A 6000-nucleotide genomic window follows, 5' to 3' on the forward strand; every position below is an offset into this window, starting at 1 on the left:
CACTCACTGACCACTTTATTGGAGTTACCCACCTTGTGCTTCCACTAAGTGGTCACTTTATTAGAAACACCCACCTTGGGCTTCACTTGAACACTGCCTGAAAACCCAGCAACCACCTTAGAATACCACTGCAACCACCTGGCAAAGCCCAAGCAGCCACTCACAATAACATAGCAACCGCTTAGCAACACCCTAGAAACAACCTAAACATATCACAGTAACCATCTGACAACACCCTAGCAACCACCTGGGACCTGCTTAAGCTGCACACTCATCACATTTATCAGTAAATGTACTTTCTCTTAGTGTTATTGCTGTTATTGCATTTATGTGCATTTATGGCAATGCTCCTACATATCTGAAAGAACTCCTCACCCCACAGACCTCATCACGATCCCTTCGTTCTATGACACAAGGGGGCGCTGTAGTCCAGCACAAAGTGACCTTCATCCACACGACCGAACTGCTTCACCAGCTCATCCGCTGCGGAGACAGGGCAGAGACTCATCAGACCCCCAACATAGAACACGCATGGAAAAACTACTTTTCCAAGGAAGACTTCAGCCCCGGGCGGCACGGTGGCGTGGTGGGTAGCGCTGTCGCCTCACAGCGAGGAGGGCCTGGGTTCGATTCCCCGGCCGGGCGGCCAGGGTCCTCTCTGTGTGGAGTTTGCATGTTCTCCCCGTGTCTGCGTGGGTTTCCTCCCACTGTCCAAAGACATGCAGTCAGGCCAATTGGACATGCTAAATTGCCCCTAAGTGTGAGTGACTGTCTGTGTCTGTCTGTCTGCCCTGCGATGGACTGGCGACCTGTCCAGGGTGTATCCTGCCTTTCGCCCGAAGACTGCTGGGATAGGCTCCAGCATCCCCCCGCGACCCTGACGGAGAAGCGGCTTAGAAAATGGATGGATGGATGGACTTCAGCCCCCTACAGGCTGTACCATGAACTGCAGTTAAGTGTGTACAGGGCATGTCTAACAAAAAAAAAGTCCTCCTGACCTGAATGTCCTGACCAATACTGTAATAATATTTTAGTGATGAAGTAATATTTACTATAGAGAGATGCACAGAAACAGGGGCTTTAACTTTAAAGATTCTATTCATGTGTAGCTGTATCTGTGATGGTGATCTGTGTACAATACATGATGTGTTTTATTTGGAAGAGTAAAATTATCCATTAACATGCTGTGGCACTGTTACCATCACTGAGTGTGTTTACATGCACTTACTAATCCTGAAAATCTGAACATACATCATCTATACGATGAAGAATATTTAAATCCTTCATTTCGTCCGGCGTGTATTTGGTTTCAGCGCCACTCCAAAGGTGTTCTGCTGCATCTCATGGACGACGCTGCTCGCTTATTTCCAGTACCGCCGTCTGTTTTCGCACACGCTCAAACTGAGAAAGCCGAAAAAGAAATCAGAGTCAGAGCTCACAGCACTGAGAAATCTGATTACTGAGCTAAAATCCAGCCTCTTTGTCAGATTTCTAGATCGGAGTGTGATGTTTACATGACCATTTGAATAATTAGATAACTGCAGAAATCAGATTATGATTGGATTGTTGACTACATGTAAACACACTCATTTTTGGAGTTCAGTGTTGAAACGGCTTCAAAGAGCGACTTCTTTAGGCCTTGACTTTAGACTCGGGACTTGACTTTAGACTCGGGACTTGACTTTAAGACTCGGGACTTGACTTTAAGACTCAGGACTTGACTTTAGACCCGGGACTTGACTTTAAGACTCGGGACTTGACTATAGACCCGGAACTTGACTTTAAGACTCAGGACTTGACTTTAGACTCGGGACTTGACTTTAGACTCGGGACTTGACTTTAAGACTCGGGACTTGACTTTAAGACTCAGGACTTGACTTTAAGACTCAGGACTTGACTTTAGATCCGGGACTTGACTTTAAGACTCAGGACTTGACTTTAGACCCGGGACTTGACTTTAAGACTCGGGACTTGACTTTAAGACTCGGGACTTAACTTTAAGACTTGGGACTTGACTTTAGACTCGGGACTTGAGCATCAAAACTGAGACTTGACGTGACTTGTCGACTTCGTTTAAAATAGAATGTGGGAGTAGTGTGGTCACCACTGTCTGAAACACTGTTCAGAAAGCTTGCAGTTTTCAGACAGCAGGGGGCGCGGTCTGATTACGACTGAATTAAAGCACCCCTCATCGTCATTACAGCCAGATTTGATACGCATGCTTTGACTAATGTGTTTGATTCTCAGCTAATCTAACGATAGAGAGGACATTAGAGACGTTTGTCAGAGTGAGAATTCAGCAATTTCTATATCTGTTCATCAATTAAAGTTCAGAGGCAGCAGGTTTTCTGTTGTTAAACACAGACAAATACACTGAAACGGTTATTAATGCACCGGATGAGGGAGATGAGTGTTATTAAAAAGGCTTAAAAGGCCAGGATCCATTTACACACTGCTACAGTCTGAGATCAGCTCAGAAGCCCCTGCAGTTACTGAGTAATCAGCCTTAGTATGTAATATTGGGATTTTAAGGGGTTCAGGAGTTTAGCTCCACCCATTCAGCTACAGCCGTTTAGCTCCACCCATTCAGCTACAGCGGTTTAGCTCCATCCATTCAGCTACAGCGGTTTAGCTCCACCTATTCAGCTACAGCGGTTTAGCTCCACCCATTCAGCTACAGCGGTTTAGCTCCACCATTCAGCTACAGCGGTTTAGCTCCACCCATTCAGCTACAGCGGTTTAGCTCCATCCATTCAGCTACAGCGGTTTAGCTCCACCTATTCAGCTACAGCTGTTTAGCTCCATCCATTCAGCTACAGCAGTTTAGCTCCACCCATTCAGCTACAGCAGTTTAGCTCCACCCATTCAGCTACAGCGGTTTAGCTCCACCATTCAGCTACAATGGTTTAGCTCCATCCATTCAACTACAGCAGTTTAGCTCCACCCATTCAGCTACAGCGGTTTAGCTCCACCCATTCAGCTACAGCGGTTTAGCTCCATCCATTCACCTACGGCGGTTTAGCTCTACCCATTCAGCTACAGCCGTTTAGCTCCACCATTCAGCTACAGTAGTTTAGCTCCACCCATTCAGCTACAGCGGTTTAGCTCCACCATTCAGCTACAGCGGTTTAGCTCCACCCATTCAGCTACAGCGGTTTAGCTCCACCATTCAGCTACAGCGGTTTAGCTCCACCCATTCAGCTACAGCGGTTTAGCTCCACCGTTCAGCTACAGCAGTTTAGCTCCACCATTCAGCTACAGCAGTTTACCTCCACCATTCAGCTACAGCGGTTTAGCTCCACCCATTCAGCTTCAGCGGTTTAGCTCCACCCATTCAGCTACAGCGGTTTAGCTCCACCATTCAGCTACAGCGGTTTAGCTCCACCATTCAGCTACAGCGGTTTCTGTACAGCGGTCTTCTCACAGTGGAAGGATGGACAGAAACACCAGTGGATGTTTTCAGATCTGAAGCAGCTTGATCTTCTCCTCTCTCTCAGAGACGGAAGCTTTCAGTGCTGTTTATCTGATGGAGGCAGTTTTGGGGTCGACCAGCTCTTCCAGGTGGTTGTTAGGAGCCCTGTGTTCTCTGTAGTGTGTAATCAGTTCTGAACTCTCTCCTGGCCGTGTGGGTGGAGGCAGCAGTGTGTGTGGTGATATATAGTGCAGCTGCTGTAGTGAAGTCTCTGCAGGTCTGCTCCACAGTCAGCGCACTCAGTGACCTCAGCGTGAGGAACACCGCAGTGTTCACAGCACCTACGGTTTAGGAATGACTCGGCCGAGAGCGGAGCGAGTGCCAGGGGTGCTGCCCACCACTCAGACCAGGTTAACTGTCACTGCTAACGGTCACTAAAACCTCTACTATTATTATTATTATTAAGACAGCACAGCAGACTCTTACATTAAATAATGGTTCTTCAACGTTTTTTAGTAAAGATGATGGTTCTATATAGCACCAAAAAGGGTTCTTCTACTGTTACAATGTCAAGCCTGAAACGATAGAAGAACCCTATTTTAGTACTATGTAGAATCCTTTTCAAGAAGGTTCTGTATAGAACTATATACAACACAGTCTCCATCGGTCTGAAGAACCATTTAATGATGAAAAGGGTTCTTTAAGTGTCCATGAACATTGAGTGTCCATATATAGACCCATTGCCTTTACTAAAGAACCCTTGAAGAACCATCTTAATGAGAGTGAAGTATGATAGCAGATATTTTCACAGGTATGCTTTTCAGTTTGCGGGTATCTGATGTCTGTGATCAGACTATATAATCCAGATAACCTGCAGTCTGTGTACTGACTGTAACTGTGAACCTGCAGAGTGAGGAACCCTCAGCACCCTACGGTCACTTCTTCACTAGTGGGCAGCAGCGCGAGCTTCAGACTCTGCAGACTGAAGGTGTGAAATGTCTCCTCAGTTGGACACTGCTTCCTCTTTCAGGCCTTCACACACATTTACATTAAAGGTGCCACAGAATGCATTCATTAAGTAGTCAAGCAGTTCTCTGATGTCTACATAGAAGGTGTGGAACTTTGGTTGAGGTGAAAAATACCCAGATGTAGTTTTACACTCATGTCAAAATAGACACAGCAGATATAATATAATAATATAATAACAAAATATAATAAATCTCTGTGTAAATAAACTGGTCCTCATACTCTTTCCATTAAATGGCTGAATTTATTCCTATCGGAATGAAAGGAATGTCACGGTGATACAACTCTATTAGAAACACCCATTAACACTGGGAGATATCACAGCAACCACCTAGCAACCCCCAGACAACTACTGGAGATACAATGAAAACTGCCTCAGAACCATCCTAGGAAACCCTAGCAATTATCTGGGATACCCTAGCAACTATCCAACAACACTCTAGCAACCACCTGGGATACCATAGCAAAACCATAGCAAACACCTTAAAAAACACCTAGCAAGACCTTAGCAACCTCCTTGCAACACCACAGGAACCACATGGAATACTACAGCAACCACCTACTAACACACTAGCAAACACCATAGCTACCTCTTAGCAACACTATAGCAACCATGTGGAGTATTACAGCAACCACCCAGCAACACCATAGCAAATGCCTGGCAGTACCTGGAATAATATAGCAACACCATAGTAGCCACCTGGAATAATATAGCAACCACCTAGTAACACCCTAGTGATGCCATAGCACCTAGCCTCCTAGCAACACTATAGCACCCACCTGGAAAATTTCAGCAACCACCCTAGCAACTCCCTAGCAAACACCTACCATCACCCTAGAAAACACCTAGTAAACACCATCGCAAACACCTAGTAACACTATAACAACCACCATAGCAACCACCCAGCAACACCGTAGCAACTCCCTGGCAAAACCCTAGCAAACACCTAGCAACACCATAGCAACGACCTGGAATAATACAGCAACCACCTAGCAAAAAACTAGTGACACCATAGCAAACACCTAGCAACCTCCTAGCAACACTATAGCATCCACCTGGAATACTACAGCAACCACCTAGGAACTCCCCAGCAAACACCTAGCAACACCCTAGGAAACACATAGCAACACCATAGCAAACACATAGCAACACCATAGCAAACACCTAGCAACAATATAACAACCACCTGGTATACTACAGCAACCACCCAGCAACACCGTAGCAAGCACCTAGCAACATGTTAGCAACCTCCTAGCATCACCATAGCAACCACCTGGAATAATACAGCAACCACCTAGCAACACCCTAGCAAACACCATAGCAACCACCTGGAATAATACAGCAACCACCTAGCAACACCCTAGCAAAACCGTCGCAAACACCATAGCAACCACCTGGAATAATACAGCAACCAACTAGCAACACCGTAGCAAAACCCTATCAAACACCATAGCAACCACCTGGACGGTGTGGCGCGACATGTTAGCCCGTATTCTCCACCACTACAGACACAACACCAGCTGAGAGAACATCTTCTGGGAGAACACTGTTCCGTCCCCCC

This window comes from Pygocentrus nattereri, chromosome 27 (genome assembly GCF_015220715.1).
Source record: "Pygocentrus nattereri isolate fPygNat1 chromosome 27, fPygNat1.pri, whole genome shotgun sequence".
NCBI classification, from domain to species: domain Eukaryota; kingdom Metazoa; phylum Chordata; class Actinopteri; order Characiformes; family Serrasalmidae; genus Pygocentrus; species Pygocentrus nattereri.